The sequence below is a fragment of the Euprymna scolopes genome, chromosome 15 (assembly GCF_053919585.1).
Source record: "Euprymna scolopes isolate OS-2025 chromosome 15, ASM5391958v1, whole genome shotgun sequence".
Classification (NCBI taxonomy): Eukaryota; Metazoa; Mollusca; class Cephalopoda; order Sepiida; family Sepiolidae; genus Euprymna; species Euprymna scolopes.
The window spans coordinates 117,059,343-117,085,699 of record NC_136496.1 but is presented as its reverse complement, the minus strand read 5'-3'; the positions used below and the strand labels follow the sequence as shown (position 1 = coordinate 117,085,699).

The 26,357-nt window shown below is 35.2% G+C and overlaps 1 protein-coding gene across 1 annotated transcript in view; it reads left to right on the top strand.

Annotated features, from left to right (window-relative positions):
• Window positions 1-26,357, top strand: part of LOC145294087 (kelch-like protein 3) — a 102,030-nt gene that overhangs the window by 2,602 nt on the left and 73,071 nt on the right. The gene's annotated exons all lie outside the window — the stretch shown is intronic.

The window sequence follows — 26,357 nt, the reverse complement described above, 5'->3', positions numbered from 1 at the left end:
ACTTGTTGTTTCATCAAATACTTCTGCATGCAAAATCCGATCCTGCATTTGGCTAATTCCTACCCTCTGATGAGAAGGAGAGTATTTCTTCGAAAGTCCGCGGATTAAGGACTATCCATTTATCTAGTGTTTCCTTTTCAGATTAAATATGTTTTTAACTCATTTCAAAGTGTTTTTTAACATTTTATTAACTGTTTGCTATATATATATATATTAAAATACTTAAATTTAGTATACGTTCACATCGCGAAAAACAAAACAAAAAAAAAAATCCTCAAAACTCCATAATACCAGCCCCTCTTCCGTTATATATATATATATATATATATATATATATATATATATATATATATATATATATATATGTGAACACGGTGTTCAATCGTAGCATAAGGGCCGTAAGAATATTTCACCTTTGTTTATTTGTGCTTTTTAAGATAGTCCACATATCGACATTTTAATATATCGTTTTAAACAAAAACGATATGACGTACTTTGTCATGTCGAAAATAGTAATATATCCAAAAATTACGAAAATTTATGTAGAAAGTTTATTGGGTTTGTATTATTGTACACATAGATTCGAAAAAGTTGTCACAAAACAATTATATAACAAATAAATGTTATCAAAGGCAAGATAAGTTACTTTTTTATCAAACTGGATATAATTTTCGTGTTTTTATTCAATGTAACATGTTTATTCAGCATACAGTGTTTACCGATGTAATACATCGGTAAACACTGTATGCTGAATAAACAATACATCGGCGATGTATTGGAAAATTCAAAATGGCGCCCGGCCGCCCGACTCTCTCTTTAACACGGTAAGTTTGGAAAAAGGTGCTATAAATATAAAACTAGACAAAATACTGTTAAAAATTCGCTCAATATATGTTACCGTGACATAAGTTGACATATATTCGGTGTATTTTTAATAGTATTTTGTCTAGTTTATTATTTATAACACCTTTTCCCAAACTTACCGTGTTAAAGAGAGAGTCGGGCGCCATTTTGAATTTTCCAATACAGCAGTAAACACTGCATGTTTTTCGAGCTGAATAAACATGTTACATTGAATAAAAACACAAAAAATATATCCAATTTGGTAGAAAAATAACTTATCTTGTCTTTGATAACATTTATTTGTTATATATTTGTTTTTTGACAACTTTTTCGAATCTGTGTACAGACCCAGTTTATTTATAGTTTAAAGTAATATTGGGTAAAACGATGAAGAATTCATACATAAGGGGCATAACTTGAACGAATATTTTGGATTACTTGTTCATGGCGACTAACATTTTTAGCCTTCTAATGATAGATTTTTTTACTACTCAATGATTTTCTTAATTTTTTGGATATATTGCTATTTTCGACATGGCAATTACGTATATGATATTGTTTTTGCTTAAAACGACATATTTAAAAATCGATTTGTCGACTACTATATTTTAACAAGCACTTCATTTTTTTTCTTCACAAAATTTTAAATAAAATTGATGGTTCAACTTGAATACACCCAGATTTCTGGTTTGGTTTTAAAATTAGGTATTTGTGCAGTTTAGTTTACGGACCTTGCTATATTTTAGATAGATTTTTCCAGTTTAATTCAATTATGTATCTTTTTGTTTATTAGATTGTTAGGTGAACGTACAGACTGGTTAACAAAGAACGTCTCTTCATTTTAAGGATCGGGTTCTTTCAGCACGATCCGTAAATAGCACAGGTACCTTTTTAAAATGTTTAGTATCGAACTTTAATTTAATATTTTCAGCGCTGGCGAACATTTTTTCACCAAAAATATTTTACAGTTTAAAATATTTTTTTTTTTTTTTTTTTTTTTTTTAACACTAAAATGCCTGATAAACACTCCGGTACGAGTGTATAATTTACTAATAAATGGCAACAATAAAAATAATGACCATCCAAAATGTTGGTATAAGCATTAAAATTTATGGTTTGATCCTATTTTAATCACATGAATTATTGCAAGTGAAATGTTTTGCAAACATAACACCGAAGCAAAAGTTGAAGCAATCGGAAATGAAAATAAGAGTTATCTCCCTTTCGAATTTATAGACTTTGTGTGTGTGTGAGAGAGAGGGGGGGGGGCATAACACTCATTCTTCACATCATATTTGTTTAAAAAGTCAGATTTAGTTGATAACAATTATTATTTCTAGGAACGCTCGACGTCGAACAGAACATTTTTTTGCGAACAATTTCTATATTTTTCAAGATCTCCCAGAAGAGAGCAATCTTATTATTTCTTGTAAAAATCTTAATTTTTTTTTGTTTGAAAGGGGGGGGGCAGTAATTTATATAGAACTTGTACATTTTAACATCCACGCGAAAATTTAATAAGGTATTCTTTACATTATTATTAACTCTTCCATTGTCGCGGACAAAACTCATCTAACCTGATAATAAAAAACAACAAACAAACAAACAAACAAACAAACAAAAAAAAACCTTAAAATGCACGAATGACATTTTTTTTCTTTTAATCTATTTTTTTGGTATTTGAGATTTTTATTTATTTGCTTCCCCACGAAAGCAAATTAGACACAAAATCGTTTTTAATGTGGGAGAAAACCAGCTCCCTCCAATGATCATACCCTTATTATTATTAACATCGTGCTGAAAAAGATTCAACTAGAACTTGCCCCCATACTTACAAAACTCTTTAAGCGTTGCCTTAAAGAGAAGTGCTTCCCAACACCCTGGAAAACCTCATCAGTATGCCCTGTATTTAAGAACTCATGTGATAAGTCCTCTCCCTCTCAGTACAGACCAATAAGTCTCCTGTGTGTCATGAGTAAGCTGCTGGAATCCATATTAACATATTAAATAGAGAATTAGTCAACCACCTCAACAGAAATAACCTTCTAAGTGACATGCAATTTGGTTTCCGTTCTGCCAGATCTACAGCAGATGTGCTAACTGTTATATCTCATAGGATTAGCGAATCTCTTGACAAAGGCTTCCTCTCTAGGGCAATTGCTCTTGACATATCAAAGGCCTTCGATAAGGTATGGCATAAGGGCCTACTTCACAAGATTTCCAGCTACGGTATAACTGGAAATGTTTTCTCGATCATAAAATCATTTCTCTCCGAAGGCTCATAAGAGTAGTAGTTGATGGGCAGAAATCAGAGGCCATCAATATTAATGCTGGAGTCCCTCAGGGGTCCATCCTAGGCCCAACTCTCTTCCTGATATACATCAATGATCTCCCAAAACACATACTTAAATCATTCGTTGACATCTATGCTGATGACACAACCATTTATGGCAACACATCAACAGCTGTAAATGACAAAGTTCTTTCTGATTTTCTCTCCTCTGATCTTGAGAGGGTGGTACAGTGGGGGAAGAGGTGGCTGGTTACTTTTAATGCATCTAAAACCAAGCTCCTATCTTTACATCATCAACACTCTGATCCCCATCTGGCATCAATTGATATGGGTGGCTCTCGTCTAGGAGAAGCTCCATGTTTTGATAAGCTTCTGGGTTTGACCTTTACCCCTGACCTGAAATGGTTTTACGTACATCAAGTCAGTAGCCAAGATCGCTGGAAAAATGGTAGGATCCTTCTACCGCTCCAGAAGATATCTCACTACTGATGCAATTCTCTATCTGTATAAAAGCCAAGTACGTCCAAGGATGGAGTACTGCTGCCACATCTGGGCAGGAGCTGCTAAAAACAGCCTATCCTGCCTTGACAGAGTACAAAATAGGCTTCGTGGTCTAGTGGGTGATGCCCTTTTCTCTTCCCTGCAACCTCTCTCCCATGTTGCGAGCCTGTCTTTGTTTTATCGTTACTACCATGGCAGGTGCTCGTCTGAACTCCAATCTCTGGTTCCCCTTCGCCAATCTTTCACGATAAACACCCACCTAGCTGAAACCACTGTCAAAAATTTTCTCCACTCCTCATCTTTGCCAAAATCAAAACGTAGATTCCATGAACAAAGCTTCTTTCTTAGAAGTACACGCCTGTGGAACTGTTCCAGTTGCCCGTTTCCCACCTGACTACAACCTGGATGTCTTCAAGTCCAATGTAAACAAATTCCTGATGAACCGCCTCCTTAAGTAAGACACTTTATCAAATCTCCAAGTCTAACGTACTGTACACACAATAACCCTTATCTCCTGGGCCTTGATAAGTGGTGAATACCTTGTAAAAAAAAAAACAAACAAAAAAAAAAAACTGGCCAAGATTCTTGCAAATCGTCTGCAGCTTGTCCTAGCTTATCTTCTTGACCCTGATCAAACTTGTGCTGTGAAGAGTAGGATATTCCAGGATAACTTGCACTCAATACACTTGATGATAGAAAAAGTTGACGCTGAAGCTACGCTGATTAATTTAGATCAGTCCAAAGCCTTCGATAGGGTTGACCATCTTTACTTGGGGGCTATTTTGGCAGCGGACAATTTTGACCCATAATTTTGCTTGTGGGTTTACCTTCTTTATGCAAACCCCGTGATGATAGTAGAAGTAAATAGATAAAGATCAAGGCCCTTCAGTATATCACGCTCTTTTCGTCAGGGTTGCCCTTTATCACCGATGCTCTATGCGCTTGCACTGGAACCTTCCCTGCACAGGCGGCTAAGGGTGAATTTGGTCCTACGCGGAATCACTTTACTAGCTGCCTTTTCCCTGGTTAAGTATTCCACCTATGCCGACGATGTAACGGTTCTTGTAATGAGCAATGCTGAGATCAATTTCGTCAGCATAGAAATAAAATTGTATGAAACAGTAACAGAGGCCAAAATTAACTGCAACCAGTCTTTGGGCTTGCACATTGGTGCCTAGAGGGGTGTCCCTCCTCAGGGACCCTTTAGCTGGAGTGACGGGCCTTGCAAGATACTCAGCGTCTGGTTCAGTCCTGACCTTCAGCTGGAGAAATTGGTCTGAGGTTCTGAAAGCAGTTCGCTTCGCAGTTGGTCTCTGGATCAGCAGAAACTTTTCGTTAAAGGGGAGAGCAGAAGTGTGCATATCTCACATCTATCCTATCTTCATTTACCGTCTATCCGTTCTTGTACTCTGGGTCGGTAAGAGACTACACTCAGCTGGCTTGGCTATTTCGTGTATATGTAAATGGTATGGCAACAAGGTCGAGGCTTTATGTCATGCCTTCGTATCCTGTTTCATCATTGTGCCGCTGATTGAACTTGTTATGGGTCTCATGGTTCGCATACTGAACATACCGTCTCTTGCTCTGTTTTCTATCAATGTTTGTAGCAATTGGGCACCGACAACTGATAGGTTTAGAAGAGAATTGTTTTTGACCTTGCTAGCTGTGATGAGAGGTGTGAAATTGGTCTAGAGATCTGAGGACTTAGCTCCTTTCGACCTTATACGAATCTTCCATTATCATTTGAAGGTTCGCATCAAGGTCAAGAGGATTAAACTCTCTTCTTCGTCTGACTTTGCTGAAAGGTGGATGTCTGGTGCGCGTGTTTATCAAGTGAATGAAGTAAGGCTTGATTGGTACTTTGATATGCCTTAGGTAAAGAATTTTGGGTATCAAAACTGAACGTCAGCCTTGACACGTTTTTAATCAAGAGCAAGTCACTGTTTAGACTAGAGTAAGGGCCAGTTTTTTAGGCATTTATGTTCATAACCGAGCTACTGTGTGATAGTGATTATTACGCCCTGTTTTTAGTTTGTCCGTTTTTTTTTTTGTATACCTTCATTCTCCTCCCCAATTGACAGATCTCTTAATTTGCTAGAGATGCGGGTTCCCTTTTGAAATTTTTGTAAGACGTGTTAATAAAGCGTTTCAGATCTGCATCACCCTTTCGACTGGCAAATCAGCATGTCTGCTACAGTTTAATAATGTGGGGGGGGGGGGTCGTTTTTTTAAAAAACTTTTATTGACACCGTAAATACTATCTTTATTTTGTATATAAAATTTTTATTCCCCCCCCCCAACCCCTCCGTTACATATTTTTCATGTATGGGTTTTAAGTAGGTTCTCATGACGTGCTGTTTCTATGGTGATCGATGAAGGATTTATAGTATGAATGTGGTATTGTGGTGAAAGTAGGAATTAGTTAGCATTAGTTGGTGATGACCGTCTCCTCCCCTTCCCTATTTTCGGCCTTGTGTCAAATATTTCTTTAAAAAATTCTTTTGTATTTTTATTTTAACGAAAATAAATATCTACCTCCATTATATCCAAAATATTGCAACAGAAAAGAATATTCGTATTATTTGGATTCTTCGGACTACTAATCTCATCTTAAGTGTTATTTTCACAACGTTTCGGTTGATGTAACCTTTGACTTTCATGTGTATTTTGTTGAACTCAAAATATAATTGCAAATTACTTAGGACTTTTACCCAGTCATGGCTGATGGAATGAGAACATGCTACCCTCCATGAATTAAATAAAGAGTTCCATTCAAAATTCCCCAAGTTCGACAAAAGCGAAACTTTGTGCGAATAACACTCCAGATGAGAATAATAATCCAAAGAGTCAATCCTCATCTAAAAACTATTAAAATAATTGAAAAGAATCCGTTGTATAGGAAGTTATTTCTAGTTTTAAAATTCTTAGCAAATTCTTAAATGTGTTAAAAGTTGAAAAATTTTCACAAACAGTTTACATTGTTTTAATCTCTTCAAATTATTCAATGTTATGTTGACAAAATTAGTTATCTTTACTATCATATAAAAAGAACTTTCTGTGTATGTGTGTGTGTGTGTTCATTCCCTATGAACTCCTAAACGGCTGGGCTGTTTATTTTGAAATTTAACACAAATGTACTTTATGTGCTTGGCAGTGTTTTTAGATAGGTTTTTGTATGTGAACGTCTTCAATAAGTATTGATAATCAAAAAAATCTGAAAGAAGAAACAGGCAATTTTGACTAAAGTTGTACACCTAATATCACAAGTGCATTTGAGAAGTTTTATTACCACACAAGCAGAAAGGCCCAACATATAAAATCAACAGTAGGTTTGATATGACCGGAGCATATTTGAAATGAATGTCTCTGTTTAGAGCAGCACAATTTAAGCAGGATACTTGATATTTGCATTTTAAAGTTTAATTCAAGCCATTATATGAAAATAATTTTATAAAATCAGCAGTAGGTTCTCTACAGTGCAATGTAGACTAAAATGTATTGTGAACTAGGTAACTGGATAGGATTGAAAAATAATTGATTTCACCGATTTCAATGACAATGAAATATAGGATTGTGAAACATTCGTTGATCCTCATACATTCCTGGGCGACGTCAGGTCTTCCAGCTAGTAGTTTTTTAAGCGTTTGGTTCAACTTATCATTTAATGCTCAAATGCACTTCTATCATTTACGTTGGTTTTGATGTAGCATTGTTTGAGGTCAACTGCACCTCTGTTTATCTAAAAAGAAAAGTTTTGTTCAGCACATTTTTTACCACCATAGCCATTTGCAACACTGCTGAATCCAGTCTGGACATTTTCAGCCTCAAGAAAATGAGATGCTGCAAGCCCGTTTCTGCTTTATCACTATTTTCATGGCAAATGCTTGTCTGAGCTCCACTCTATGGTCACAAAAAACATTCGACTAGCTACAACCGCTATCAATTTCTCCCACTCTCTATCTGTGCCTAAATCTAAACGCAGCTTTCATAAACAAAGTTTCTTTCTTAGAACTGCCCACCTGTAAAACACTGTTCCACTGGCCTGTTTCCCAGCTGATTACTATATGGTAGCCTTCAAGTCCAATGTAAACAAGTTCTTGTTGAGCCGTTCCCTTAAATAATCCAAATTCTACCCAATCCACACTATTAACAATTATTACATTACCACCTTACATTCATTAACCCTTATCCTCAAGTAGCCTTTGGGCCTTGATAAGTGGTGACTCCCTTGTAAAAGAAAAAAAAGTAAATTTTCTACACTTAACCAAACCTGAGATGCATGCCATATTTGTTGATAAAACAAAATAATACTCTAACATTGTTGCCATGTGCATACTTGTAGCAAAAATAAAGTTGCATATTAAATATTCAAACCTTACAACAATCGAATTATTATTTAGATTATTTGGACTATTCTGCCTATGTTTTGGCTGATATAACCTTTGACCTTCAGGTGTATCTTGTCAAACTTGAGAATCTTCATGTTTAACGAGGGAATTTTGTAGCACAATGGATAAAGTTATTAAGTATAATCTGTTATGACTGACAGTCTTTTAGAGGTTGAAGGTTCAATCCTAATTTCAGGGGATACTAACTAAAAATAAAAATTAAGACTTCCACTTGGTCAGGGCTGACACTGACATTGGTGCACTAATTAGTAGGCCAGAGTTTTGTTCATTATCCAAATCAACTGGACAGATCATTCCACTAACTAAAAATATCCATGCATCAACACTCATCGAATCAAGAAAAAGTTATTGATCCATCAATTCAATCAGCGTCTGGACCGAATGAGTTTTCCCGCGTTGAGACAAATTAAGCTGCAGGCTCCACCCCTGGTGGTGCTTTTTCATCAATTCCTTTGTTTCATTTTTGCACCCCCACCCTCACAGACTATGTGTTGGGTCATTTGTAAGTGAATGCTAACCAATTATTGGTCCGCATTGTTTACGATCTGGACTATGGCAGTATCTGACCGTTTTCGAAACTCTGATTCCCAAGGATTAAACAAAGGTTTCTATTCAAAATTCTATATCAATTTCAACAAATCTGAAAAAGATTAGATGTTACATTGGCCAAACGGATAAGAATAACATTCAAGATGAGAATTGTAGTCCGACTAATCCAAATTATCGATCATCTAAACTATTTTCAAAATGGCTAATAAAGTAATTGGAACAAATTGCTTAAACGAGTTGTAAAAAAAAAAAAAACAAACAAAAAAATGTTCAGAAATAATTGTATGATAATTTATTTCCAGTATTTATGAGGTTCATCTGATGAAAAATTTATAAAAGCACATGTGTCTTTATTTATTAGCATCTGTAAAGTTAGACATATGGTCGCTTTTTTTGGGGGGGGAGGGTGCAGTTCCCTAAAAAGATGTAAACACTAATGCTGCAAGGTCGGAATGTATAGAATTCTCAAATATCCTACTTGCTTATTTTAAACTAGCCTGGGTGCCTGGTGTTGCCCGGGTGTTTGGAGGTGTGTGTTGAGCAACAAAAAAAAGTGGTAGGCAGGCTGGCTTGAACCTGTATTGCGAAGGAGGAAAAGAATGTGAAAAAAAAAAGTGACATCTTTGCTGTTGCGTCCATCGCCAAACTGGAAGTGGCAAAGGTTTAAATTAAGGCTAGTCAATCGAAAAGAGGGGATGACTTTCAAAAATATCAGCGAAAAAAGCGATCCCTCTCTGTATAAAAGTGCCCAGTTGAGGGTGAAGGAATTTAATGTTTTTGTTCAATTTTTCGATATTTGTCGTCCAAAGGGTCTAGCTTTGAAACAATACCAATCTCGTGAAAATCTGTCGCCTCTGTCAAAAGTTTTAGGCAAACATACATGTATACACACGTACATTTAAACAGACAGGTGAGATTTATATTATAGAAGTCTTCCAATACTCAGGCTGACTTTTGATTCTTCTGAAATAAAAAAAAAAAATTCAACTCCTTCCACAATCCTGTTAAACACTTATGTCTGGTAAACTTGAACGAATAAATTCTTTTGTTCTGTTGGCTGAAAATAACCATTTAAAACGCCAGAACTTAGTCACTCTTTGAATAAATTCGACTTAAATTGTTCCTGTAAACGCCATTTTTTTTTTTTTTTGTCTGATTAAAAACAAAGCAAAAGGCATTGGTTTTTCTTTTGGAATTTTTTTTTTTTTTTTTTTTTTTTTTTTTTTTTTGTCTGATTAAAAACAAAGCAAAAGGCATTGGTTTTTCTTTTGGAATTTTTTTTTTTTTCCAAAGGTTTTATGAAACAAAATATTTTTCTTTTAAAAACCTAAATATTAAAAATTATCCGATATATATTCACTAAAAAAAATAAAAATGTAAAATAAAAAAATATTGATACTTGTAAAGAATGAATTTTAATACTTAATAAATTTGTCCCGAGTATTAACAGAGAATCGGTTCCAAAAATGGCTAAAGCAGTTTACAATTTAAATATTTTATTGGTCCCCTAACAAAGGAGGGATTGGACCTAGTAATTTAATCCCGTTTCTTTTTTTTTTTCTTTTTTTTGCACTTTTCTTAATAACCACGCCTTGGATCTTTTAAAAATTTTGCACAAACATTAGTCATGGTAAATGTAAATTTTTGCCAGAATGGATTTTCCGGGATAACTCTGGTTGCCCCCCTACGGAGCATTATAGGGGATAAAATTGCCCCAAATCGTTGGTCTGTTTATTCACACTTTTCTCAATAATCATGCCTTGGATTTTTAAAAAATTTTGCACAAACATTAGTCATGGTGAAAGCAAATTTTCACCCTGCATGCTCGGTTTGTTTTTTAAAGAGTTTTATATCTATATATATATATTATTTTTTTTTTTTTTTTTTTTTTTTTTTTTTTTAAGAGGCTAATTTTTATTTGTTCTACTGTTAACTTGAGTGTTATTACAGCATTTCATCTGATGTAACCTCCAACCATCTACAGGTGTATTTTGCGAATTATTTAGTCTTCTACCTGGTTTTGACTGATGGAACAAGAGCATGCTATTCACATGGATTAAATAAAGGGTTCTGTTTAAGATTCTGTGTGGATTTCGGAGTTCGACAAAATACACCTGAAGAAAGCCAGAGATTATATCTGCCGAAATGTTATGTGAGAACAGTAGCTCGAATAATCCAAATTATCCATCCTCATCTCAAAAGTTCAGAAACCTAACATTTTTTAGGCTAATTTTGGATTAGCTTTTTTTTTTTTGTCTTTCTTCAAGCAAAGCCCTCTGATGCTTGCTGCGGTCCTGTTATACTAAACTCAAACATCATAAAAATATATAAGCATCCAATACAGAATTATCCCCGAAAGTTTTCTTATTTATTGAAATTTAAAAAAATATATTTTAGGAATATTCTGTATTGGATACGATTTTTTTATGACATGCCGGCAACATGCGTTAGGAGACAATGCTTGAAGAAAACGTTTATTTATTATTTTTTTCAAATAATATAAAATAATATAAAATATAAGATATATATAAAATAATAATAATAATATAAAATATAAGATAAAGTAATATAAAATCTATAATATAAAGCTGAATGTCTGTGTGTGTCTGGTCATGAATAGGCTCCTATATGGTTGACTATTTTAAAAAACTGATTACATGTAATGATAGAAGATGTATCGAGACACAGGAATGGGTATGTTTGATCTGGCAGAATGGTGGTTCATTAAAATTGTGGGGTCTGTGTTCGTGCCTGGTCCACAAAGTATGGAAATAAAAAATTTAAAAAAAAAAAAAACGTTTACAAGTGTTTTTGATATAGATGTACATAATGATACTTTGATAAGTATGTTTTAACTTAAATAGGGATGGTATAATAAAATTGTGGGGTCTGCGTTCATGCCTGACCTCCATAGAATAGAAATAGGCACAAACTTTAATAAAGACTTTTCATATCTATCTGCGTAAGTATACTTTGATAATTATGTTTCAGTTCGAAGAAATCTGGTATAAAATTATAGGGTGTTCGTTCGCGCCTGACCGCCATAGAATGGAAATATGTCACAAAGTTTAACAAGCTTTTTTAATATAGATCCACAGAATATTGTGATAAGTGTTTCAGTGTGAACAGATATGGTATAATATATTATGGGGTTTATCTATTTTATTTTTACTTTCATTATATTTTGCTTTGGTTTTGATACCCCCAAATTCGAAGCTGTCTCTTTACAACCCTTCCTTTTCATAACCTATCATATTTCATAAATCAGAGTCCATTTTATGTAGGCTATTTTTGGACCCAGTCAACGACGGGTACTTTTTTTAGTATAATATAAAATATAATATAAAATAATATCATATAATATCAAATATACATAAAATGATATAAAGTTTGGATTCATGTTGAACATCCATATACATTTAAGTTATTTCTTGAATGTAAAAAATAAAAACAAAAAATGGTAATAAAAAGTTCAGAATTAGGAGTTGGAGTACATAGGTGTTGTAATTTTGTGACAAACTAACAAAATTTGACTCGAATATTGTTAATGTTTAAAAATTGAAAAGAAAAATGGGTTACAGAGTCAATTGGTATCAGGTCCGATTTCAACTTTGACTCCTAAAATTCTAAAATATCTGACTCCGATACCTTATTTCATGCATTTCTAATATTTGGACTGTTGATACTTCAGAGATTAAAATTTTTACCCCCCCCCCAACTCTGACTCTTAGTATTTTTATGGGTCCAACTCCAGCTCCTTCAAAAATCTTTAACTCTGACTGTGCGACAAAACAAAACAAACAACAAATAAAAAAACTGATGCATATTTATAATTCATAATATTTTTTTTTCGATTTGATGGAAATCGCTCCAGACAAGGCAAGAAGCCACTTGATGTAAGGAATTAAAAAAATACTTCAAAGTTAAAAACTTGCCAACAATAAGTATTTGATGGAATATATTCTGACCTAGAAAATGTTAATTTTTTCTCTCTTTGTCAGAAACATTGCTACTGGAATATGAGGATTAAAGGACAAAATAAGGGAAGCGAGAGTTACGTGGCTGCCGAAAGTAAACCTGAGATCCACTTTTTACTCTCCTTAAATTATAGCATGGAGTTGAGTTAGTAAGAAACCTTTCCAAAAGATTTCTGCGGTGCATCTATATCCATGTACCTAGTGAGGACTAATCATTAAAAATCAGAAAAAAAATCTCAAAGAAAAAATACCTGCACACATTAAGAAAAAAAAATTTTTTTTTTTGACAAAGTTATTCCTGTTTTCCTTTATCCAGAAGTTTATCACAGGGTTTCTAAAACTTCAGGACACCATGGAGATCCTGAGCAGAGCAAAGGTTTTTCACAGAAGATAATTTCTAAAATAAATATGATTCCAATTCCAAATTTGAACACAAACTAATGAAGATGTTTACAACCATTTTTTGCTTTTGATTAATCAAAAATTGTTGCATTTTTTGTTAATTCATTTTTTTTATTTTCTTTTTCATAAACCATCCTGAAACTCTTTTACACCTGTAGTTAGGTATCATATCTCTTTCCAGTAAAAAATATCAAAACTTAAATGTCTGCAGCCATTTAATTTTTTCATATAAAGCATTTAGTCCTCTTTAAGATAGTTTCCGAAGCCCCTCAACCTCACTCACAAGACTCCATGAAGTGCATTTTGGGAAACCCCAGTCTATCAGATATGTATGCACAATATAATGATGTATGAAAGTGAAACCTAGCAAGTGAAGGTTGAGGACATATGTTGCATGGTGAGAATTAGATGATCAATATGTAATGAGTCTTAAAAACAGGCTTAGATCAGATGACCTCAGAGGAAAATTAAATCTGGATAGTATAGGGATATATGTGCAGAAGAGTAGACTTTGATGGCATGGCCATATTGAAAGAATGGATGGGAGTTCTTAGATCAGTAGATGTAGAGCAGTTGAGGTAGCAAATTTAGTGGCAGGCTAAGGAGAACATGGAAAGAAGTGATAAAAATGGAGTTTAAAGAAGGAAACACGGTGAACTCAGAATGCAAAATTTTGAAAATAGGAAGAACACATTGTTACTCGGCTTTGGAATCTTTTCTGTCAATGGAAAAATATGATTTAGAATGCCATTTCGCAAGACAAAAAGATTTCAACAAATCCGAAAAGGATCAATGGAAGAACGCATTCTGCTTTGCAAAACTAATTCTTTGGAATTTATATTCTATTTTTACACAGTTTTTATTTTATGAAAAATAGAAGACGAGCAAGAATCTTATGAAATGTTTTTATTGTTCAAAACGGCAGAAATGAAAGAATTCAGTCTTCATTTTTTAATGAGTGATTTTTCTGACAAAGGGAGAAGAAAAAGCTGTATTCTAGGTTGGCAGTATTTTGCATGAACAGCCACCAGAGATGTCAGAAATTTTCTGTTTCTATGTCTATCCTTGTAGCCATGTCGCTAGTAAGGGTGCTGGAGGTAAACGTTTTATTTCGGCTGACATTATCCACTTGATAGTCAGGGACCCGAACCTTGGATTAACCACCAAGGAGGCTGTCCTATCAGCAGGTGCAAAGTACTAGGGCTGCTGTATTGCCATTTGGTGAATGGATTCTGGACCATGCAGTAGCTTCTGAGGGGGGGGGCCTCTCGATGCCATATTAGTGGGTAATTATTCCAACTTTACCTTTTCATGTACTACAAAAAAAAAAAATTTCTTCATTTCTATTTCTCTCTTATTTTCCCTCTCTGCCCTGCTCCAAGCAAGTCTGATGACCTAGTCCAGAAATCCCAAAACTTCATCATGAAAAGTTTCAAGAAAAAATGCACGATTAAACTCAGATCTATAACTTCTAATGTAGACGCCCATTACCATGTCTTCTTCTCGAACATCAGGGGTCTACGTTATAACCTTCCAGAGGTTGAAACCCAATTACAAGACACTAAACCAAACATTATTTCTAGGCGAAACTGGCATTGGACCGACTGTTTCCCTAAATGAGTTTGTAATTAAAGGATACTCTAATTTAACTTCAAAATCTGACCCTCAGGATCGCCATGGGCATGGAATATAAAAGATGGCTTTCCATGTGGTAGGGACATCTCCAGAGAAGATCCTAACTTACCCTATATGTGCTTCTGGGTTGCACTTGCTCACACTAATGCATTTGTATTTGCTTTCTATCGCTCCCACAACAGCGGAGTTACTATCTTTAAGGGCATATCTGAGAAAATTGACCACGTCCTATCTGCTTATCCTTCAGCTAATATTCATGTCTGTGGAGATTTCAATGTTCACAATGTGGAATGGTTAACTCACTCAAACAATACAGATGATGAAGGAAGGTTGTCATGATTCCTCCATTGCTTATGACCTCACTCAGATTGTTCATGAACCCACCCGTGTGCCCGATACTGACAGCCAGTATGCAAGTCTCCTAGACCTTTTTCTCACAACTTGCCCCAAACTGTGTTCAGCTTCCGTTCTGTCTCCACTTGGATCTTTCGACCACTCTGTTGTATCAGTTAAGATAAAAATGAAATGTAATAAGTCCTCAGATGTACCTCTCCATCGTACAGTATATCAGTACTCTATGGCTGACTGTGATAGCTTCCATACATTCATATCAGATCTACCTCTGCATTTCATGTTTAAAAAGGATGTGCCCTCTCTAGTATCACACCTGACGGAATGGTTAATTGTAGGTATAGACCGTTTCATACCCTCGAAAAAGTTCCAGCAAAAACCTAATAGCCAGCGATGGTTCTCTCCAGAATGTGCTGCTGCCATTGTGCACAGAAATCACTTTTTCCACTGCTTTCAACATAATAGAAGTACTGAGACTAAAGCGGCAACTACTGTAAAAAAGTAATAAAGAACGCAAGAGAGTTGTATGCTCAGTCTGTTAAATCCAAAGTAGCTGAGCAGCGGCTTCAGTTTTGGCAAATAGCAAACAGAATCCTGAACAGAAGCGTGTGCTCTATCCCAACTATCATCAATGGACCTGAGGTAATCTCGTCAGCATCAGACAAAGCCAAACTATTTGCCAAGAACTTTGCAGCTAATTCTACCCTTTGCGACCAAGGCGGCCAACCCCCAATATTTCCTCCTGTATCAGAAAACATGCTATGTGATATACAAATATCTGTACATGATATTGCCAAGCTAATCAAAAACCTTGATTCCAGTAAAGCAACTGGCCTTGACGGTATTCCAATTACAGTACTCAAAAAACCTTCAACCAGAACTAGCACCCCTACTTACAAAACTGTTTAAACATTGCCTTAAGGAGAATCGTTTCCCATCACCCTGGAAAATGTCATCAGTATGCCCTGTATTTAAGAATTCAGGTAATCGCTCATCTCCTCAGTACAGACCAATAAGTCTCCTGTGCGTCATGAGTAAGTTGCTGGAATCTGTGTTAAATAGAGAAGTAATCAACCATCTCAGCAAAAATAACCTTCTCAGTAACACGCAATATGGTTTCCGTTCTGCTAGATCTACAGCAGATGTGCTTACAGTTATATCTCATAGGATTAGCGAATCTCTCGATGGAGACTACCTTTCTAGGGAAATTGCTCTTCACATATCAAAGGCCTTTGATAGGGTATGGCACAAAGGTTTACTCACAAGATTTCCAGCTATGGTATAGCTGGAAATGTCTTCTCAATTATTAAATCATTTCTCTCTGATAGGTTCATAAGAGTAGTAGTTGATGGGTAAAAATCTGAAGCTCACAGTATTAATGCTGGAGTCCTTCAAGGGTCCATCCTGGGCCCAACTCTTTTCCTGATCTACATTAATGATCTTCCAAATCACATCCTTACATCATTCGTAGACATTTATGCTGACGACACTGCTATCCATGGTAGCACATCTAAAACCGTAAACGATCAAGTTCTCTTGGATTCTCTCTCCTCTTATCTTGAGCAAGTGGTTCAATAGGGAAAGAGGTGGCTGGTTACTTTTAATGCATCTAAAACCAAGCTTCTATCTTTACATCATCAACGCTCTGATCCTCATCTGGCATCAATTGAAATGAATGGCTCTCGTCTTGTGGAGGCCTCATGTTTTGACAAGCTTCTGGGCTTGACCTTTTAATCCTGATTTGAGATGGAACACATACCATTGAATCTGTTGCCAAGGCTGCTGGAAAAATGATGGGATCCTTCTATCGATCCAGTAGATATCTCACTGCTGATGCAATTCTCTCTATATATAAGAGCCAGGTACATCCTAGGATGGAGTACTGTTGCCACATCTGGGCAGGAGCTGCTAGAAAGGACTTGTCCTACCTTGATAGAGTTCAAAATAGACTTCGTAGCCTAGTAGGGGATTTCCTTTTCTCTTCCCTGCAACCTCTTTCTCACAGAAGAGATGTTGCGAGTTTATCTCTGCTTTATCGTTATTTTCATGGCAAGTGCTTGACCGAGCTCCAATCTATGGTCCCCCCCCTTCCCCAAACTTTCACAAGAAACACCCGTCTAGCAGAAAACACTATCAATAATTTAGAATTATGTAGAATTACCCCCCCCCCAAATCATTCATCTATTCATTCGTTTACATTTTTCTCAATAATTGGATTTTTTTTTTTAACTTTTGCACAAACATTAATCATGGTGAAAGTAAATTTTTCACTCATCTATAATATAAATCCCATCTGTCTGTTTAAATGTGTGTATGTATGTATGTTTGTATATCTGCCTAAAACTTTGGACAGAGGCAGTGGATTTTCATGAGATTGGTACTGTTTTGAAGTGCGATCCTTCAGACGACAAATATCAAAAAATTGGCTAAAAACATTAATTCCTTCACCCTCAACTGGGCACTTTTTTACAGACAGAGAGCGCTTTTTTCACTGATATTTTCGAAAGTCATCTCCCCTTTTCGATTGACTAGCCTTAATTTAAATCTTTGCCAATTCCGGTTTGGTGATGGACGCAACAGCAAAGACGTCATATTTTTTTTTTTTTTTTTTCACGTTCTTTTCCTCATTTACGTACGGGTTTGAGCCTGTCTGCCTATAACAACTTTCTTTTTTTTTTTGCTCAACACACACCTCCAAACACCCGGGCAACGCCAGGCACCCAGGCTAGTATATATTAAATATATTTTTTTAATGTATTGTACTTTGTTAAAAGTATTACAATTAAAAAAAAAAAAAAAAATGAAATAATGAACGGTGGCCTAAAAATAATTATATCAATTAAGGAAATAACATGGTGATCTGAGGAGAGTAAGAGGTCTTAATGAATCAAATGAAACTCTTTGTTACCTTATGTTTGGGACTATGTGCTGTTGACATCTTGTAAGTTGTCAGCTGGCATGCTTTGTGCATCTAGCTATCCTATCAAACTTATCCCATCTTTTTTTTTTTTTTTTTTAATTCAATTTTCACCCCAAACAAGGCACAGTGCCACTTTGAAGTAGAGAGCTACTATCGGGGACATAAGTTGCAGGGATATCATGAAGGGAGATGAGCAGCAAGATGTCTGTTCACATTACACTTGAACTTCTGCATGTCAGTACAGTTGGGAAAGCAGAATCCCAGAAGGGAGTTCCAAAGTCTAGCAGTTCTGGGGAAGAAACTATTGGAGTAGAAGGCTTTAGGGATCTCTACTGTGTAGGGGTGAGATTTTGCTGATTATCATGTTTGTTGGCGGTATTTACGTCGAGTGGAGTACGTGCTTGTAGCTTGTCAGAGCATTCATCATAACAGATATAAAGCTATATTAAAAAAAAAATAAATAAATCAACGCTTTTGTAACTTTAACATTTAAATTATAATCTCTATCACAGTTTTTGCAATGACCTTAAATATTTCTCTTAAATATTTCATGAGCATCATTTTTATTGAGATGAATCCATCTACGTATTTAGTGATTGATATGTGAATGGTTGGCATACAGACAAAGCTTCACAAAGTGATTCAAGGATACCTCTAAACAAAGAAATGTTTCCATAACTTTCAGGTTATAATCTCCTTCCCCCTGTAATGAGATTTTAGTTGGTTTTAAATATTTAAAAAATCCTGGAATATTCCCAGTTCTCAAATGAAAGGTCATATTTAATGGCGCAAAGGGGGAGTCGAACACAATTTATCTGCGAAGCTAAACAGGGATGCGGAGTTGGGGGTCAGTCAGACTTTAAAAAATTTCACGATTTAGTTGTAATTTACTTGCTTTCTACTGCTGCAAAATTTGATGCAAGGCCGGAAGCTGGAAACGTTTCCTTTCACTTCAGGAAGAATTCTGGTCGTGTACAAAAGTAGTAAAAACAGACCTGTCAACATTCAATGATAGGCACATATTAGGTGATCGGCAAAAAAGGCACATATCAGGTGATCGGCAAAAAAGGCACATATCAGGTGATCGGCAAAAAAGTAATCCCCTCTCAAATAAGGATATATATATATATATATATATATATATATAGGGCATAATCATGTTGAAATACCAGTTCTCATGAGATCACCAAAGTTAAGCAACGTTAAGCCTGGTCAGTATCAGATAGATGACTATTTGGGAATACCAGGTGCTGTATATAGGAGGACTGCCTCCCTGCAAAAACTGCAAAATCCTGACGTTGTCATCTCACAGAAGCGACATTGCGAGCCTGTCTCGACTTTATCGTTATTTTCATGGCAAGTTTTCATCTGAGCTCCAATCTATGGTCCCCCCCTCGCCAAACATTCATGAGAAACACTTGTCTAGTTGAAAACACTACCAATAATTCCCTCCACTCTTTATCTGTGCCTAAACCTGAACGTAGATTCCATGAACAAAGCTTCTTTCTTAGAACAGCACACCTGTGAAACTCTATTCCCTTTTCCTGCTTTCCAACTGACTACAATATGGTCGTCTTCAAGTCCAATGTAAACGTTCTTGATGAGTCGTTCCCCTTAAGTAATCCAATTTACCAAATTTGCACTACTAAAAATTACTATGATATTGCCCCATTGATTACTGTGCACTCTTTAACCCTTATCCTCGAGTGGCCTCTGGGCCTTGATACGTGGTGACTTCTTTGTCAAAAAAAAAAATCTACACTAACAGCTTCAGTTCGGTTCCCAAATGAGGATGAAGATGCCTCGGAGAGTACACCTCTTAGAACAGAGTTTAACTATACCTCGTTTTGACAAAGAAGGGTCTGATGGTTCAAGTTAATTCCTAGGTTGTCAGAATAGTGCCAAGGCAAACCACAACTAGTTTGATAAATGCCAAACTAGTTTCAAGAGTTTAGTGTTTGAGTTGTTGACCCTAACTTTATATTTTGTTTATTAAAGACGAAAAAAACATTCAGGTCATACAATTTTGAAAAACATGGCTTGCTTGTTTAAAATCAAAATGCTATAATCTCTTATATAAAATAAGATAAACTATCCGTCTCAGGATGGATAAAATGAATTATCAAAGGCAACATAAGTTACTCTTCTACCTACCTGGAATTTAAAAAATTTTGTAACATTTTAAATCCGTATTATTTGGATTCGTCGGACTACTGTTCTCATGTTGAGTGTGATTTTTAACACAGTTTCGGTTGATGTAACCTCCGACCTTCTTCAGGTTATCTTGTCGAACAGTTCACGATGGAAAAAGAACATAACAATAAATTATCGTTTCTAGATGTGCTGATAGCCTGCACTGGTCAGGGGTTTATGTCATCTGTATACCGAAAGCCAACTTTGGACAGTACCTAAACTTCAACTCCCACCATTCATATAATATAAAGAAAGGAATTATCCATTGCTTACAACATCGAGCAAGAGCAATACGTAGTAACAGCAGTGCGTATCAAGAGAAACCCTCCATCGAAACAACTATCCAGAGAGCATGACATCAGCTCCAAGAAATCTGGACCAGACACAAAAGGACACCACTCAGAAACTTACCACAGTTTGTATACCATATATGAAGGGCTTGTCTGGAAAACTTCAACGAATATGTAATCCATATGACATCAGGACAGTATTCAGGAGTGATTCAACTCTCCAGAAACAGCTTGTGAGAGTCAAACTCCCTACAGAAAAAGTCCTGACTAAGAACTGTGTATATGAAATCCCATGTAAATGTGGAAACTGTACAAAGGTGAGACATGTCGTCCGTTGAAAGTACGGTTAGAAGAACATTGGAAAGCCGTAGTACGTGGAGAGACTGAAAAGTCAGGTATAACTGACCATGTCTGGAAGGAAAAGGGAAAACGACATATGCTGGGGGATAACAAACTACTAAGTAGACCTTGTATAGGATTTAATCAAGACCGTCTTAAAAACGAAGGCCACGATTTAATACGATATGGGAGCCAGTAATTATAAACAAGAGATAATATATGCAAGTAATAAGTAAAGACATTAATATAGATATAGATATATGTTAAAATATAGTAATAATTAGTAATAAATAGTGATATTTAGAAATAGGTTTAAGGCTCTTAAAATTCGTACTAGAATTGTCTGCAAGGATCTGTGGCGCAGTGGTACTTGAAAAAATCGATGGGCGATCGAAAAATACAATTGTGAATTACTTAGGATCTTTATCTAGTCATGGCTAACGGAATCAGAACATGCTACTCCCGTGAAATAAATAAAGGGTTCCACTTGAAATTATGTCCAAATTGCCGAGTTCGACAAGATACACTTGAAGAAAGTTGGAGGTTACATCGACTGAAACGTTGTGGAAATGACGCTCAAGATGAGAACAGTAGTCCGATGAATCCAAATAATACAAATAACCGATCCTCATCTAAAAAATTCAGAAACGTCATATTTTAAATCGTTTTCTGTTTAAAACAAATCGCATATCCATTCTGTTCAGTGAAAACGAAAAAATAACATGGTTGCATTGCAAAAGAAACATGATAATCTGACCCCCCTCCCAAAAAAAAAACTCTTTAAAATATACACACACACACTCACACACTACAGCAACAAACTTATCCAAATAGGTTGAAGAGTAATATGTCTTGCCTTTGGCAACGTTTATTTATTGCATTTTTACCCCCCCCTCATTTTTGTTTGTAGAAGTATAGTTAAACATACATGGATTCTTCATTCAATCCTGAGCAACGCCGGGTTTTCTTGCTCTTAGTAGATTAAAATGAAAAAGAAAAACCCCTACTACTTTGAATAACCATGTGCTTCCCTTAGGAATTTTTTGGAGATGCCGGTTGTCTGTGCCAACAAATCTCCAGATATTCTTGACTTCTTTGAGAAATAGATTTGGAGATGGAGGGTCGGGGGTTTCTTTCTGGGTCATTATGCCATGAAATCAATTTTCTGCGAGTAATTATTTCAAAATAAAATATTCTATTTTATTTTTGCGTGTATATGAAAAAAAAATACTATTTGTAATCGAATCTTCTTTATCTCTGTCGATGAAGAAGAAATGTGTTGCTTTTTCAAAAAACACAAAAACAACAACAACAAAACCAACAAAAAAACAGGTGCAAACAAAAATTTAAGAATAAATAAATAAATAAATATAAAAAAAATAGATGCTGGTACAGTTAAAGAATCTAGATAAACTTCGTCAAACAACTCATTTATTTTTTTCTTCGTCAGTTTATATTCTTATGTGCTTCTCAAGTAGGGAGGGGATCTAGGACGAGGGGAGGGGGTGAGCTCTTTTAATTTTCATATCCTTAAAGTAGTAAGATATTGAGAAAAAGGTATTGGCGAACTAGAACTGGGAGACTTTTCTCTTAATTGCCTCCCCTTTCCTCTTTCCATGTGCAGAATAGAAAAAGGTAAACGAGCTCACTCTACCCCTCCCCTTAAAAATGCTTCCAACGCTTAAATAAATTGTATACACCTTACCCTCTTCGCACATGTGCTAAGTCGTGCCTGTTTCGGATTTTCTTGAACATTTTTGTATGTTTTTTTGTAATTTTTTTTTTCAACTAAATGAGTCAGACTTTCCCCCATTACTTCTAGATTAGTATTTTACATATATAGCACCCCCCTTTCTCTCTCTTTGCAACTCTTTCTTTCTCTTTCTTTCTTTCTTTCTTTCTTTCTTTCTCTTTCTTTCTTTCTCTTTCTTTCTTTCTCACTCTTTCTTTCTCTTTCTTTCTTTCTCACTCTTTCTTTCTTTCTCTTTCTTTCTTTCTTTCTACTCCTTCTTTCTTTCTCACTCTTTCTTTCTTTCTCACTCTTTCTTTCTTTCTCACTCTTTCTTTCTTTCTCACTCTTTCTTTCTTTCTCACTCTTTCTTTCTTTCTCTCTCTTTCTTTCTCTCTTTTTCTTTCTTTCTCTTTCTTTCTTTCTCTTTCTTTCTTTCTCTTTCTTTCTTTCTCTCTCTTTCTTTCTCTCTCTTTCTTTCTCTCTCTTTCTTTCTTTCTCTCTCTCTTTCTTTCTTTCTCTCTCTTTCTTTCTTTCTCTCTCTTTCTTTCTTTCTCTCTCTTTCTTTCTCACTCTTTCTTTCTTTCTCACTCTTTCTTTCTTTCTCACTCTTTCTTTCTTTCTCACTCTTTCTTTCTTTCTCACTCTTTCTTTCTTTCTCACTCTTTCTTTCTTTCTCTTTCTTTCTTTCTCTTTCTTTCTTTCTCTTTCTTTCTTTCTCTTTCTTTCTTTCTCTTTCTTTCTTTCTCACTCTTTCTTTCTCACTCTTTCTTTCTCACTCTTTCTTTCTCACTCTTTCTTTCTCACTCTTTCTTTCTCACTCTTTCTTTCTCACTCTTTCTTTCTCACTCTTTCTTTCTCACTCTTTCTTTCTTTCTCACTCTTTCTTTCTCACTCTTTCTTTCTCACTCTTTCTTTCTTTCTCACTCTTTCTTTCTTTCTTTCTCTCTCTCTCTCTTTCTTTCTCTCTCTTTCTTTCTCACTCTTTCTCACTCTTTCTTTCTCACTCTTTCTTTCTCACTCTTTCTTTCTCACTCTTTCTTTCTCACTCTTTCTTTCTCTCTCTTTCTTTCTCTCTCTTTCTCTCTCTTTCTCTTTCTTTCTCTTTCTTTCTTTCTCTTTCTTTCTTTCTCTTTCTTTCTTTCTCTTTCTTTCTTTCTCTCTCTTTCTTTCTCTCTCTTTCTTTCTTTCTCTCTCTTTCTTTCTTTCTCACTCTTTCTTTCTCTTTCTCACTCTTTCTCTTTCTCACTCTTTCTTTCTTTCTCACACTTTCTTTCTTTCTCGCACTCTCTTTCAACCTCTTTCTCTTTCTCTCTTTCTCACACTCTCTCTGTTCCTCTCTGTGTCCTCTCTTTCCATCCCTCTCTGTGTCCTCTCTCTTTCCATCCCTCTCTCCCGATATGTGGAAGGTGGAGGAGAGGGCTGTTTCAGGTTATTTAAATTTATGAAAGTGAAAAGATATAAAAAAGATACAGATTGAGTTAAAGATATGTTAACCTCATCCTTCTTGAACTTGAATGTATTTTATTTATTTGCTCGCAGACATACCTAGCGTTGCCTGGGCATAAATGAGGAATCCCATATTACCATTGTAACCTTCCCAATTCAGTGAAGATTCTTCATACAAATAATGGATCCAGATATTCAAATATTTATAAAACTATTCAACCTATCAGAATTCTTCAAACTAAAACGAGACAAAGTCATTAAGAAAAGCTGAGAGGAGCTCATTTAAAACAAACAAAAAGCAAGTTTTGAGACAATTAAACGAGATATTTTCTATTCAGCCTGCTGGTGTACTTAGTGACTCACACACATTAATCTGTGCAAACACACTCTTCACATCAAGTATGACAGAAAGTCAAGACTTATTGACACATGCTGAAGTGAACGTCACTGACTCACACACACATACTAGTGTGTTTGTTATAACACACATACCCAAACAGACTGCTGAATTCATACAAGCATAATGAGAGAGGAGTGATAGAAGAGAGAGAGAGAGAGAGAGAGAGAGAGAGAGAGAGAGAGAGAGAGAGAGAGAGAGAGCTAAGGGGTATATAATTATTTAATAACTATACGTTACATATTTCAGAGACGTACCATGGTTTCATTGATGTAGATGTTACTTTTGTCAGACTAAACAATCCTGACATAATCATTAGGTTTATATTAATTTATTTATTGCAGACTATTATTCTCATCTTTATTAGTTGTCGTCTCACCCCATTTTGGCCAAGTAAGCCTCTGGCCGGCTTTGGGTAGGATTGAAACCGCTATCTTAAGACAATGCTCATCTGAAACTGTAGAGATTCAACGTTTCTATCAACTGCGCCACGGGGCAAAATGTGGTGAGATGACAACAACTATGGATGGCAGTGATTGCTGAGAATGCAGTTAGGAGATTCAAAGTTCCTATCCATCGCGGTTACCACCTGACAGAAGCCAGAGGAATAGTTGGCCGAAACATTGTGAAACAACAACTAATAAAGATGAGGATAATAGTCCGCAATAAATAAATTGATATAAATAATACTCATCTCAATAATGAATTCCAATTAAAATAATATATAATCATCAGGTGTTCAACTTTCATGGTTTTTTTTTTTTTTTTTTTTTTTTTGTAAATTCCAGTCGTTTTTTCTTGTTGGCCTGAGACAAGCATGGCTTTTTCCCTTGCTTTGCATCCTTTTAATCCCACTTCTAATAACCTGCTTTTCACTGTTCGAGCTGATAGGTTTTTGTTTGCATCCTTAAGTTCAGCAGCCAGCTCTGAAGAACTTTTCTTATCTGCAACGGATGCTCTTTCAAAGATCTGTCTACTAAAAAAGCAAAATAGTTTTGTTTTTATTTGTATATTTTAAATGCAAAAGAAAAAATTGTTGATTTAAAAAATGCGCAGAATTTTTCAAACCAGAACTTGTAAACCGGATGGACGGTTTCAATGCCCAAGCAAGAGTTTTATATTCTAATACAGTAAAACCCCAGGATATGGTGGCCCTATGATGTTTTTTTTCTTTTGAGTTACAATGTGGAATACAATGTTTTTCCGGCCCCTAGTTACGGTATTTGCTCGTCTTACGGTGTTATAATGTTCTTTGATTATATCCATATGTATCATATACTGAACTGTATTTTGTTACTAATTTTAATGCCGTATCCCGGGGTTCTACTGTGTGTGTATTATATATATATATATATATATATATATATATGTAATTTAACACAATATTAATATTAACCTCCCCCTGTAAAAATTGTCCACCCATTTAATAAACCACCCCAACAAGTTACCATGACAAAATATATAAATTTAAACACATGTAATACCAAACGTAATTTAAAAAAAAAAATGATTTTAAAAATCTAAATGACATAATCTGCCTGAAGATGACTGAAACATTCCAGTCGAAAGCGCTTGCTATGCAAAAACAAACATATGGATCCAACTTATACAACTTTGATAAAAATATAAAAAGAAAAATTCAGAGATTGAAAAGATAAAAAAGAAAATAATTAAACAAAAAAACTGCTTTTTAATAACATCTGCCTCAACGAGAACATGCTACATAAATGTACACGATATGTATATGCGTGTGTGTGTATGACTATAATGTTTATATTGATTGGTTTTCTAGATGTAAATCCAATGAAACTTGCATTATTATTAAAGAGTGCTCAATGCAGAACAGAGCTTGTATTATGTATAACCAATAATGTTTGTATAATAAACAAACTAATATATATATATATATATATATATATATATATATATATATATATGGCGTAATCGTGTTGACATACCGGTTTTCGTCAGGTCACTGAAGTTAACTAATGTTGAGCCTGATTAGTACCGGATGGGTGACAATTTGGGAATTCTAGGCACTGTATGTGCTCTCCGCTTATCTCTACATTTGTTTCCAGTC